The sequence below is a fragment of the Ranitomeya variabilis genome, chromosome 5, assembly GCF_051348905.1.
Source record: "Ranitomeya variabilis isolate aRanVar5 chromosome 5, aRanVar5.hap1, whole genome shotgun sequence".
Classification (NCBI taxonomy): Eukaryota; Metazoa; Chordata; class Amphibia; order Anura; family Dendrobatidae; genus Ranitomeya; species Ranitomeya variabilis.
The window spans coordinates 269,709,596-269,723,442 of record NC_135236.1 but is presented as its reverse complement, the minus strand read 5'-3'; the positions used below and the strand labels follow the sequence as shown (position 1 = coordinate 269,723,442).

The following is a 13,847-nucleotide window of genomic DNA, read 5'->3' as shown; positions in this document are numbered from 1 at the left end:
TACAGGAAATGTGGTCAGGAATTTCACATCTAGCTAAATGCTATGGCAAATCAGTCCATAAACTAGTGTAAAACTTTTGATCTGCCAGTCCAGAGTCCAATGTAAAAGTGATCTGTCAGTCCACATTCTAGTGTAAATGTTGCGTTCATTCAGTCCATAGTCTTCTAGTCTACTGGAAATGTGGTCAGAAATTCCACACCTAGCATAAATGCGTGGCCAGTCAGTCTACAGTCTATTGTAAATGTTATGGTCATTCAGTCCATAGTCTTTTGGTGTACTGGAAATGTGGTCTAGAATTCCACATGAAGCACAATTGCTATGCTCAGTCAGTCCTTAGACTACTGTAAATGCTTGGATCAGTTAGTCCATGGACTAGTGTAAAACTTTTTGTCCGTCAGTCCACAGTCTGATGTAAATGTGGCCAGTCAGTCCACAGTCTAGTGTAAATGATGTCGTCAGTGGGTCTACTATCTAGTTTAAATGCTGTGGTCCATCAGTCCACAGTCTAGGGTAAATTCTTTGTTCAGTTGGTTCACAGTCTAGTGTAAATGTTGTTGTCAGCCGATTCAAAGTCTAAGGGTATGTGCACACGTCCGGATTTCTTGCAGAAATTTCCTGAAGAAAACCGGAAATTTTCTGCAAGAAATCCACAATTTTTTTTGGCGTTTTTTGTCCGTTTTTTTCGCGGTTTTTTTAGCATTCTGCAAGCATAATTAGCTTGCAGAATGCTAAAGTTTTCTAAGCGATCTGTAGCATCGCTTGGAAAACTGATTGACAGGTTGGTCACACTTGTCAAACATAGTGTTTGACAAGTGTGACCAACTTTTTACTATAGATGCTGCTTATGCAGCATCTATAGTAAAAGATAGAATGTTTAAAAAAAATAAAAAAAATGGTTATACTCACCCTCTGCACACAGCCGATGTCCTCAGCGGCGTCCGTTCCTATAGATGCCGGTGTGGTTCAGGACCTTCGATGACGTCGCGGCTTGTGATTGGTCGCGTGAGTCACATGAGCGGTCACGCGACCAATCACAAGACAGCGACGTCATCACAGGTCCTGAACCACACCATCTATAGGAACGGAAGAGAGAGCATGCACCGGAGAGGCGGGAACACTTCGGGGGCCATCAGAGGGTGAGTATAGGACTATTTTTTATTTTAATTCTTTTTTTTTTACCAATTATATGGTGCCCAGTCCGTGGAGGAGAGTCTCCTCTCCTCCACCCTGGGTACCAACCGCGCATAATCTGCTTACTTCCCGCATGGTGTGCACAGCCCGGTGCGGGAAGTAAGCAGATCAATGCACTCCTAGGTGTGTGGAATCCCCGCAATTCCGCATTTTTAATGAACATGTTGCTTTTTTTTCCGTGATGCGATTTTTTCGCGGAAAAAAATGCAACATTTGCACAAAAAATGCGGAATACACTGAAACTAATGGGAGGCATATGTAAGCGTTTTTTTCGCGTTTTTATCATGTTTTTATAGCGAAAAAACGCAAAAAAAACGCAAAAAATCCTGAATGTGTGCACATGGCCTTAAGGAAATGCTGGGGTCAGCCGGTCAACAGTCTAGAGTAAATGTTGTTAGTCTGTCCACAGTTTAGTGGAAATGCTGTGGTCAGTAGCTCCACAGCCTAGCGTAAATGAGGAGATCAGTCTCTTGTAATCGAGGCATTGAATGTTACACTGCTGATAACAAGCCTATTCTATGAAACATAAGAACGTTTTCTTATTTTAGAAGACAGAGGATAAGGAGAAGAAATGTTCCTTACATCTGTACCTGAAATATGGTTGTGTTATACTAGGAGTTGTGTATAGAAGATATACATGTGAAAAACACAAACAATATATTCTCATGTACAAGGAAGGTGTTATTACACCCCGGCAGGCGTAGAACTTATGCCTAGACCAACAATTATCAGTAATTAATAAGAATATTAATTACCTGTTAGGAGATTTTTCTAATTCTCTTCTTGAAATCCACAAGGAAAATTTTCACGTTCACCATCTCACTCGGCGTCAGTCACCTGTAAATAGTCAAAGGTGTGATAATATGTTCCTGCTACATGCTGCACACAAAGAAAAATATAACACACTAGGGACAACATTACTTATTTCAGGTAGAAGGATTGTGGTCAGTGTATTGTGAATCCTGTAGTCAGTCATTTGATAGTTTACTGTCCAGTATATATTATGTTCAGTCATTCTACAGTATTCTATAAATGTTATAGTCAGACTACAGTCTACTGGAAATGTGGTCATTTAATGCAAACCTAGCGTAAATGCTATGATCAGTCAGTCCATAAACTAGTGTAAAAGTTTTGGTCCGCCAGTCCACAGTCCGCTGTAAAAGTAGTCTATTAGTCCACATTCTAGTGTAAATGTCGTGTTCATTCAGTCCATAGTCTTCTGGTCTACTGGAAATGTGTTCAGAAATTGCACACCTAGCATAAATGCTGTGGTCAGTCAATCCTTAGACTAGTGTAAATATTATAGTCAGGCAATTCAAACTTTACTGGAAATGTGGTCAGGCAGTCAAAATCTAGTGAAAATGACGAGGTCAGTAGGCCTTAAACAAGTGCAAATGCTGTGGTCAGTCAGTATTCAAACTAATGTAAATGCTGTGATCATTCATCCAAAGACTAGATTAAAAGTTTTGATCAGTCAGTCCAAGGTCTACTGAAGATGTGGCCAATCAGTCCACAGTCTAGTATAAATGCTGAGGTCAGTCAGTCCACAGGCTAATGTAAATGAAATGCTCATTCAGACCATAGTGTCACCATCTCCATTCTGTTCCTGTCTGCGATGTTAATTTCTGTAGAAGTTGTCAGTCTGTTTTGTTTGTGCTGGGTCTGAGCTGCAATCATCTGTGCTCACTTTCCTTGAGCAGTCCTCTACTTAAGCATGCTGGCTCCTCCATCCAGTGTCAATCATACACTTGCTGATGCCTGGTAACACTGATTCGTGCTGGGTCTGTGCTGCAATCTTTTGTGTTCACTTTCCTTGAGTAGTCCTCTACTTAAGCATGCTGGCTCTCCCATCCAGTGTTAATCGTACACTTGCTGCTGCATGTGTAAGACTGATCCGTGCTGGATCTGTGCTGCAATCATCTGTGTTCACTTTCTTTGAGTAGTCCTCTGCTTAAGCATGCTGCCTCCTCCATCCAGTGTCAATGGTACACTTGCTGTCTGTGTAAGACTGATCCGTCTCTGCTGCAATCATCTGTGTCCACTTTCCTAGAGTAGTCCTCTACTTAAGCATGCTGGCTCCTCCATCCATTATCAATCGTACACTTGCTGTTGCCTGTGAAAGACTGATCCATGTTGGGTCTGTGCTGCAATCATCTGTGTTCACTTTCCTTGAGTAGTCCTCTACTTAAGAATGCTGGCTCCTACATGCAGTTTGAATTGTATACTTGCTACTGCCTGTGTAAGACTGATCCGTGCTGGGTCTGTGCTGCACTCATCTGTGTTCACTTTCCTTGAGTAGTCCTCTACTTAAGCATGCTGGCTCCTCCATCCAGTGTCAGTCGTACACTTGCTGCTGTCTGTGTAAGACTGATCCGTGTTATGTCTGTGCTGCAATCATCTGTGTTCACTTTCCTTGAGTAGTCCTCTACTTAAGCATGCTGGCTCCTCCATCCATTGTCAATCGTACACTTGCTGCTGCCTTTGTAAGACTGATCCGTGTTGGGTCTGTGCTGCAATCATCTGTGTTCACTTTCCTTGAGTAGTCCTCTACTTAAGCATGCTGGATCCTCCATCCAGTGTCAATCGTACACTTGCTGCTGGCTGTGTAAGACTGATCCATGTTGGGTTTGTGCTGCAATCATCTGTGTTCAGTTTCCTTGAGTAGTCCTCTACTTAAGAATGCTGGCTCCTCCATCCAGTGTCAATCGTACACTTCCAGCTGCCAGTGTAAGACAGATCAGTGCTGTGCCTGTGCTGCAATCTTCTGTGTTCACTTTCCATGCTGGCTCCTCCATCCAGTGTCAATTGTACAATTGCTGCTTCCAGTGTAAAGGCCCCGTCTCACATAGCGAGATCGCTAGCGAGATCGCTGCTGAGTCACAAGTTTTGTGACGCAACAGCGACCTCAGTAGCGATCTCGCTATGTGTGACACGTACCAGCGATCAGGCCCCTGCTGCGAGATCGCTGGTCGTGTCGGAATGGCCTGGGCCGTTTTTTGATCGTTGAGGTCCCGCTGACATCGCTGAATCGTTGTGTGTGACACCGATCCAGCGATGTCTTCACTGGTAACCAGGGTAAACATCGGGTTACTAAGCGCAGGGCCGCGCTTAGTAACCCAATGTTTACCCTGGTTACCAAAAAAACCAAACAGTACATACTCACCATCTGATGTCCGTCAGGTCCCTTGCCGTCTGCTTCCTGCTCTGACTGAGTGCCGCCGTACAGTGAGAGCACAGCAGTGACGTCACCGCTGCGCTCTGCTCTCACTGTACGGCCGGATCTCAGTCAGAGCAGGAAGCAGACGGCAAGGGACCTGACGGACATCAGATGGTGAGTATGTACTGTTTGTTTTTTTGGTAACCAGGGTAAACATCGGGTTACTAAGCGCGGCCCTGCGCTTAGTAACCCGATGTTTACCCTGGTTACCCGAGTGCTGCAGGGGGACTTCGGCATCGTTGAAGACAGTTTCAACGATGCCGAAGTCGTTCCCCTGATCGTTGGTCGCTGGAGAGAGCTGTCTGTGTGACAGCTCCCCAGCGACCACACAGCGACAAAACAGCGACGCTGCAGCGATCAGCATCGTTGTCTGTATCGCTGCAGCGTCGCTGTGTGTGACGGGGCCTTAAGACTGATCTGTGCTGCAATCATCTGTGTTCACTTTCCTTCAGTTGTCTTCTACTTAAGAATGCTGACTCCTCCATCCAATGTCAATCGTACACTAGATGCTGCCTGTGTAAGACTGATCCATGCTGGGTCTGTGCTGCAATCATCTGTGATCACTACCCTTGAGAAGTACTCTACATAAGCATGCTGGCTCCTCCATCCAGTGTGAATCGTACAATTGCTGCTGCCTGTGTAAGACTAATCTGTGCTGGGTCTGTGCTGCAATCATCTGTGTTCACTGTCCTTGAGTAGTTCTCTACACAAGCATGCTGGCTCCTCCATCCAGTGTGAATCGTACAATTGCTGCTGCCTGTGTAAGACTGATCCGTGCTGGGTCTGTGCTTCAATCATCTGTGTCCACTTTCCTAGAGTAGTCCTCTACTTAAGCATGCTGGCTCCTCCATCCAGTGTCAATCGTACACTTGCTGATGCCTGTGTAACACTGATCCTTGCTGGGTCTGTGCTGCAATCTTTTGTGTTCACTTTCCTTGAGTAGTCCTCTAATTAAGCATGCTGGCTCCTCCATCCATTGTCAATCGTACTCTTGCTGCTGCCTTTGTAAGACTGATCCGTGCTGGGTCTGTGCTTCATTCACCTGTGTCCACTTTCCTAGAGTAGTCCTCTACTTAAGCATGCTGGCTCCTCCATCCAGTGTCAATCATACACTTGCTGATGCCTGTGTAACACTGATCCTTGCTGGGTCTGTGCTTTAATCTTTTGTGTTCACTTTCCTTGAGTAGTCCTCTACTTAAGAATGCCGACTCCTCCATCCAATGTCAATCGTACACTAGATGCTGCCTGTGTAAGACTGATCCATGTTGGGTCTGTGCTGCACTCATCTGTGTTCACTTTCCTTGAGTAGTCCTCTACTTAAGCATGCTGGCTCCTCCATCCAGTGTCAATCATACACTTGCTGATGCCTGTGTAACACTGATCCGTGCTGGGTCTGTGCTGCAATCATCTGTGTCCACTTTCCTAGAGTAGTCCTTTACTTAAGCATGCTGGCTCCTCCATCCAGTGTCAATCGTACACTTGCTACTGCCTGTGTAAGACTGTTCCGTGCTGGGTCTGTGCTGCAATCATGTGTGTCCACTTTCCTAGAGTAGTCCTCTAATTAAGCATGCTGGCTCCTCCATCCATTGTCAATCGTACACTTGCTGTTGCCTGTGTAAGACTGATCCATGTTGAGTCTGTGCTGCACTCATCTGTGTTCACTTTCCTTGAGTAGTCCTCTACTTAAGCATGCTGGCTTCTCCATCCAGTGTCAATCATACACTTGCTGCTGCCTGTGTAAGACTGAACCGTGCTGGGTTCGTGCTGCAATCATCTGTGTTCACTTTCCTTGAGTAGTCCTCTACTTAAGCATGCTGGCTCCTCCATCTAGTATCAGTCGTACACTTGCTGCTGTCTGTGTAAGACTGATCCGTGTTGTGTCTGTGCTGCAATCATCTGTGTTCACTTTCCTTGAGTAGTCCTCTACTTAAGCATGCTGGCTCCTCCATCCAGTGTCAATTGTACACTTGCTGCTCCCTGTGTAAGACTGATCTATGCTGGGTCTGTGCTGCAATCATCTGTGTTCACTTTCCATGCTGGCTCCTCCATCCAGTGTCAATCGTACACTTGCTGCTGGCTGTGTAAGACTGATCCATGTTGGGTCTGTGCTGCAATCATCTGTGTTCAGTTTCCTTGAGTAGTCCTCTACTTAAGAATGCTGGCTCCTCCATCCAGTGTCAATCGTACAATTGCTGCTTCCAGTGTAAGACTGATCTGTGCTGCAATCATCTGTGTTCACTTTCCTTGAGTTGTCTTCTACTTAAGCATGCTGGCTCCTCCATCCAGTGTGAATCGTACAATTGCTGCTGCCTTTGTAAGACTGATCCGTGCTGGGTCTGTGCTGCAATCATCTGTGTTCACTTTCTTTGAGTAGTCCTGTACTTAAGCATGCTGGCTCCTCCATCCAGTGTCAATTGTACACTTGCTGCTACCTGTGTAAGACTGATCTATGCTGGGTCTGTGCTGCAATCATCTGTGTTCACTTTCCATGCTGGCTCCTCCATCCAGTGTCAATCGTACACTTGCTGCTGGCTGTGTAAGACTGATCCATGTTGGGTCTGTGCTGCAATCATCTGTGTTCAGTTTCCTTGAGTAGTCCTCTACTTAAGAATGCTGGCTCCTCCATCCAGTGTCAATCGTACACTTCCAGCTGCCAGTGTAAGACAGATCAGTGCTGGGGCTGTGCTGCAATCATCTGTGTTCACTTTCCTTGATTAGTCCTCTACTTAAGCATGCTGGCTCCTCATCCAGTGTCAATCATACACTTGCTGATGCCTGTGTAACACTGATCAGTTCTGGGTCTGTGCTGCAATCTTTTGTGTTCACTTTCCTTGAGTAGTCAACTACATAAGCATGCTGGCTCCTACATCCAGTGTCAATCGTACACTTGCTGTTGCCTGTGTAAGACTGATCCATGTTGGGTCTGTGCTGCAATCATCTGTGTTCACTTTCCTTGAGTAGTCCTCTACTTAAGAATGCTGGCTCCTACATGCAGTTTGAATTGTATACTTGCTGCTGCCTGTGTAAGACTGATCCGTGTTGGGTCTGTGCTGCAATCATCTGTGTTCACTTTCCTTGAGTAGTCCTCTACTTAAGCATGCTGGCTCCTCCATCCAGTGTCAATCGTACACTTGCTGATGCCTGTGTAACACTGATTCTTGCTCGGTCTGTGCTCTAATCTTTTGTGTTCACTTTCCTTGAGTAGTCCTCTACTTAAGCATGCTGGCTCCTCCATCCAGTGTCAATCGTACACTTGCTACTGCCTGTGTAAGACTGATCCGTGCTGGGTCTGTGCTGCAATTATGTGTTCACTTTCCTTGAGTAGTCCTCTACTTAAGCATGCTGGCTCCTCCATCCAGTGTCAATCGTACACTTTCTGCTGCCTGTGTAAGTCTGATCCCTGTGTGCTCTGTGCCTGACCCAGCCTGACATTATTCCCTTTCTGGACTTAGACTCTTTGCTTGTGACCTGACTTCTCTTGTGCCTGCTCCCTGTAAACTGTCTTGTCTTTCTGGTATTCCTGACCTCGGCTAGTAAATTGGTTTAAGTCTCTGACTACCCCTTGTTGTACTGCACCATTTCCTGGACCTAGCCTCGGATTGTTCAACATCCTTTTACTTTTTCAGTAAGTAGTGTATATTTTTTCTTTCTGTTATTTGTAGTCTTTCTCTCCCCTTCTGGGGCTAACATTTACTATAGTGACTCGCATCACACATAGTCTTTTGGTCTACAGGAAATGTGGTCAGGAATTTCACATCTAGCTAAATGCTATGGCAAATCAGTCCATAAACTAGTGTAAAACTTTTGATCCGCCTTTCCAGAGTCCACTGTAAAAGTGATCTGTCAGTCCACATTCTAGTGTAAATGTTGCGTTCATTCAGTCCATAGTCTTCTAGTTTACTGGAAATGTGGTCAGAAATTCCACACCTAGCATAAATGCGTGGCCAGTCAGTCTACAGTCTATTGTAAATGTTATGGTCATTCAGTCCATAGTCTTTTGGTGTACTGGAAATGTGGTCTAGAATTCCACATGTAGCATAATTGCTGTGCTCAGTCAGTCCTTAGACTACTGTAAATGCTTGGATCAGTTAGTCCATGGACTAGTGTAAAACTTTTTGTCCGTCAGTCCACAGTCTGATGTAAATGTGGCCAGTCAGTCCACAGTCTAGTGTAAATGATGTCGTCAGTGGGTCTACTATCTAGTTTAAATGCTGTGGTCCATCAGTCCACAGTCTAGGGTAAATTCTTTGTTCAGTTGGTTCACAGTCTAGTGTAAATGTTGTTGTCAGCCGATTCAAAGTCTAAAGGAAATGCTGTGGTCAGCCGGTCAACAGTGTAGAGCAGACCTGGGCAAGATGTGGCCCGCGGGCCGCATCCGGCCCGCCTGATGATTTTAAACGGCCCGCCAGCTAGCTGTCACTTCTGACAGCCACCCCCGGCACCGCTTGGCCAACCGCCAGCCCCGAGCTCATCCAGGATTCCACACGCTGTCGGAACTGTATGCGCTTGCAGCGCATACAGTTCCTCCAGCGTCCAGGGTCAGGATGTGATTGACACAGCATCAGGAGCCATTGGCTCCCGGCTGTGTCAATCATTCTTGTGACCGGAGGCAGCATTATGCCACCAGTCACAAGAGGCAGAGCCGGGTTGATTACCTGTTTATCGTTGGCAGCGGCCATCTTCCTGAGGCTGATGGAGTGCTGTGCTTCCCGGTGCTTCAGGAAAATGGCCGCGGGAGGCAGCACGTGCGCATATGGACATCGCGGCGGCCATTTTCCTGAAGCCGAATTTGCAGATTTAGAGCTCGGCTTCAGGAAAATGGCCGCCGCGATCTCCATCTGCTCACGCGCGGCCTCCCGTGGCCATTTTCCTGAAGCCCCCCTCGAGAAGATGGCCGCCACCACCGATATTCAACCCGGCTCTGCTGCTCACAGTGCATTCCGGGCCGCTGCGTCACCTCACCGGTGGAAGGGACCCTGCGGACGCCATACCGCACCTCTGCCATCGCCACACCACTGCTGCAACCCCCTCCATGGACACCAGACCGTGGCTTCGCCCACCTAAGCAGGAAGGGACCCTGCTCAGGTGCACGCCACACCGCATCACCCCACCTCTGCCGACACCTTGCCTCCTGTGACCCTGCTCTGCCACCGCCAGCCCTCAGGTAAGGCCTCTTTCACACTAGCGTCGTGCACTGCACGTCGCAATGCGTCGTTCTGTAGAAAAAACGCATCCTGCTAAATTGCTTGCAGGATGCGTTTTTTCTCCATAGACTTAAATTAGCGACGCAGTGCGACTGTTGCATTGGACCGTTGGCACAAAAAAAGTTACATGTAACTTTTTTTGTGCGTCGTGAGCGTCGTGAACTCCGCCTCCCCGCACCTCACAATGGGGCAGCGGATGCGATGTAAAACAGCATCCGCTGCCCCCGCTGTGCAGCGCTTCCATACCATGCGTCGGTGCACTGCAACGTCGCATAGCGACGTGCAGTGCACGACGCTAGTGTGAAAGTAGCCTAAGATACTGTAAATTCGGACAATAAGACGGACCCCCATCTTATAAAAAATATTTTTTCTGCAATTTTCACCCTAAATTTGGGGTGCACCTTATAGTCCGGTGCGTCTTATAGTCCGAAAAATACGGTAATTATATTAGTCCGGCCCTCTAAAGCCATCCCAATTTCTCATGCGGCCCCATGGCAAAATTAATTGCCCACCTCTGGTATAGAGTAAATGTTGTTAGTCTGTCCACAGTTTAGTGGAAATGCTGTGGTCAGTAGCTCCACAGCCTAGCGTAAATGAGGAGATCAGTCTCTTGTAATCGAGGCATTGAATGTTACACCGCTGATAACAAGCCTATTCTATGAAACATAAGAACGTTTTCTTATTTTAGAAGACAGAGGATAAGGAGAAGAAATGTTCCTTACATCTGTACCTGAAATATGGTTGTGTTATACTAGGAGTTGTGTATAGAAGATATACATGTGAAAAACACAAACAATATATTCTCATATACAAGGAAGGTGTTATTACACCCCGGCAGGCGTAGAACTTATGCCTAAACCAACAATTATCAGTAATTAATAAGAATATTAATTACCTGTTAGGAGATTTTTCTAATTCTCTTCTTGAAATCCACAAGGAAAAATTTCACGTTCACCATCTCACTTGGCGTCAGTCACCTGTAAATATTCAAAGGTGTGATAATATGTTCCTGCTACATGCTATACACAAAGAAATATATAACACACTAGGGACAAAATTACTTATTTCAGGTAGAAGGATTGTGGTCAGTTTATTGTGAATCCTGTAGTCAGTCATTTGATAGTTTACTGTACAGTATATATTATGTTCAGTCATTCTACAGTATTCTATAAATGTTATAGTCAGACTACAGTCTACTGGAAATGTGGTCAGACAATGCAAACCTAGCGTAAATGCTATGATCAGTCAGTCCATAAACTAGTGTTTTGGTACGCCAGTCCACTGTAAAAGTAGTCTATTAGTCCACATTCTGATGTAAATGTCGTGTTTAGTGTTGAGCGATACCTTCCGATATTTGAAAGTATCGGTATCAGATTGTATCGGCCGATATCCGAAAAATATCGGATATCGCCGATACCGATACCCGATACCAATACAAGTCAAAGGGACACAAATATCGGAAGTGATCCTGGATGGTTCCCAGGGTCTGAAGGAGAGGAAACTCTCCTTCAGGCCCTGGGATCCATATTCATGTGTAAAATAAAGAATAAAAATAAAAAATAGGGATATACTCACCCTCTGACGCACCCTGGTTGTAACCGCTGCAACCGGCAGCCTCCGTTCCTAAGAATGAGCAAGTGAAGGACCTTCGATGACGTCGCGGCTTGTGATTGGTCACGTGAGCGGTCACATGAGCGGTTACGCGACCATTCACAAGACCGCGACGTCATCGCAGGTCCTTCACTCGCTCATTCTTAGGAACGGAGGCTGCCGGTTGCAGCGGTTACAACCAGGGCGCGTCAGAGGGTGAGTATATCCCTATTTTTTATTTTTATTATTTATTTTACACATGAATATGCATCCCGATCCCGATATCGCAAAAATATCGGAACTCGGTATCGGAATTCCGATACCGCAAATATCGGCCGATACCCGATACTTGCGGTATTGGAATGCTCAACACTAGTCGTGTTCATTCAGTCCATAGTCTTCTGGTCTACTGGAAATGTGTTCAGAAATTCCACACCTAGCATAAATGCTGTGGTCAGTCAGTCCTTAGACTAGTGTAAATATTATAGTCAGGCAGTGCAAACTTTCCTGAAAATGTGGTCAGGAATTCATCCATTAGATTGAATTTAAATGTAAATCTGAAAAAGGAATCAGTTTTCCCTGTTTTATAACGTCAATCAAATAGGCAATCCCTTTATTTCTCCAGGTTTTAAATTCTCCCAATTTCATTAACTCCAGTGAAAGGGAATTATGCCATATCGGAGTAAAGGGTACGATACCCTTTGCCCTAGTAATCTTTAGACACATGCAGCATGTACAGTTCACACCAAAGGACATATTGGTTACAACTTCAGCTCATTCATGTTGGGAATACTAGATTCCAACATTGATAAAAGACAAGTGTATTTTTCTTAGCATATTAGTCTCAAAAGCTCTAACGTCAAAAATATCCAAGTTCACAATACTGACGTTGACATGCCAAGTACAACTTTATATTGGAAGACCTCAACCATCATGAATCGTCACAAAAGTGAATTACTCCTGCCTAAGCCGATTATGTTTCCTGCTTCATATCACATCATATTATGCCACATACAGGGAAAATAATTGCTTGATATCAGCCAACACATTTTTTTTCTCATCGATCGTGTTTTTGTTCTGCTAAATATAATTTATGTCATTATCAATATGAAGGCTAATATGTAACAGACAAATGTCCCCCCTTATCTGATACTAAAACCCCAGTCTAGCAGTTAGGGATTACATATAAGAAATATTACAAATGACCCCCCACCTCCATCTTACTACCTCCATCTTACTGTATACAGTATAATAATAGAAAGCCTTTACAGAACGGAGACCTGAGCAAAAATCTTTTCTGCTCAATAATTCGGATTTCCTTACCTCTCCTGTGTCATCTAGTCCTCTTTCTCCCCTGCTGTTTGTGTGCACCCCTGTGATGACAATGGCCTGACCTGTAGCTCCACAGCACCAAGTTCTAACATTATGATATTAAGCCTTTATGATATCATAAAAGAAGAGAAGCAAAGGAACCTGGGCACGATGTTGTCCTGTGGGTGCATACAGCCTGCTGCTTCCTTACCAGCAATTTACAAATGCTATGTACATCTCTAAACTTCAGTCTGCAGTAGAGTAACATGGATCTGATTTAAAAGTACATTTTTATGAAATAAAAAATATTTAGCAATTTTTAAAAATGTTTTAAAAAAAGCTAAATTTGCTCCCTTCATCGTAAAGTGTGGCAGTATTTTTGCAGAAATATTGCTCATCAATGGAAACATTCAGATTTTAGCTTTAATGTTATTGTCACTGGTAAAATATGTGACTGGTTGTAATAGGGCCTTGTGTAACCACCATAATTCCAGGAAGAGCAGGAGGTGTTAGAGGAGCTAAGGGAACACACACAGTCACCAAGTTATGAGAGTCTTTAACTTTGATATAAAGCACAGTGTAAATTGCTGAAACACACAGAATAAAGACATGTATGACACATGTCTACAACATATAGACCGCACAGCAGACTGATTCATTCTCTATGGGACCGAATACAGCGATATCTCAGGCAGTTCAATAGAGAATGAATGGAGCAGAGTTTATATGCTTCACCTCCAACCTGCTTTCTTGAGATCAGTGAGGGATTGGATCTCCACCAATCAGAAAGTAATCATCTATCCTATGCTAGAAAATGAATGATGATATTTGGATGCAATCCGATCCAAGGTCCTTTTCTATTTGGGGATATAAGTCCTTAATTACATTAGTTTAACTTGTTGTCCTATAATTAGTATGTATTCTGATCATTCAAATTATTTATAGTAATTACCTGTCCAGAGTCACCTCTTGCACATCTTCATGCTTCACCGCAATCGAACCAACTGCACAAGTGATTGGAAAATAGAGCTGAAGGTTCTAAGTGATTGTGACATCAACTATCTATGACATCATCAGTGATGACAAGCAAAGGATGCTGGAAAGGATATTGGATGATTGTATAAAGTGTCACAATGGTGGAGGATGCACAAGAAATTATAAGGGCTGATAATTAAGGAGTTAATAAAAACCCACCTGGTCAACCCCTATAATAATAACACTATACTACACACAGCTTCTTAATTGGAAGGCTGTCTGATTATAGCTTTATTGAATGATGATTGATTCAACATGGTGAAGATAAGAATTATTAAAAAGAAAAGTATCAACTACCC

General features: G+C 44.5%; 1 long non-coding RNA gene across 1 annotated transcript; it reads right to left on the bottom strand.

Moving 5' to 3' along the window:
• Positions 1–294: 294 nt before the first annotated feature.
• Positions 295–13,506, bottom strand: LOC143773604 (uncharacterized). Its single transcript, XR_013215253.1, has 3 exons — positions 13,466–13,506; positions 10,508–10,589; positions 295–2,028 (listed from the first exon to the last, which is right to left on the bottom strand). It is a non-coding gene; the product is annotated as an uncharacterized LOC143773604 (long non-coding RNA).
• Positions 13,507–13,847: the final 341 nt, after the last annotated feature.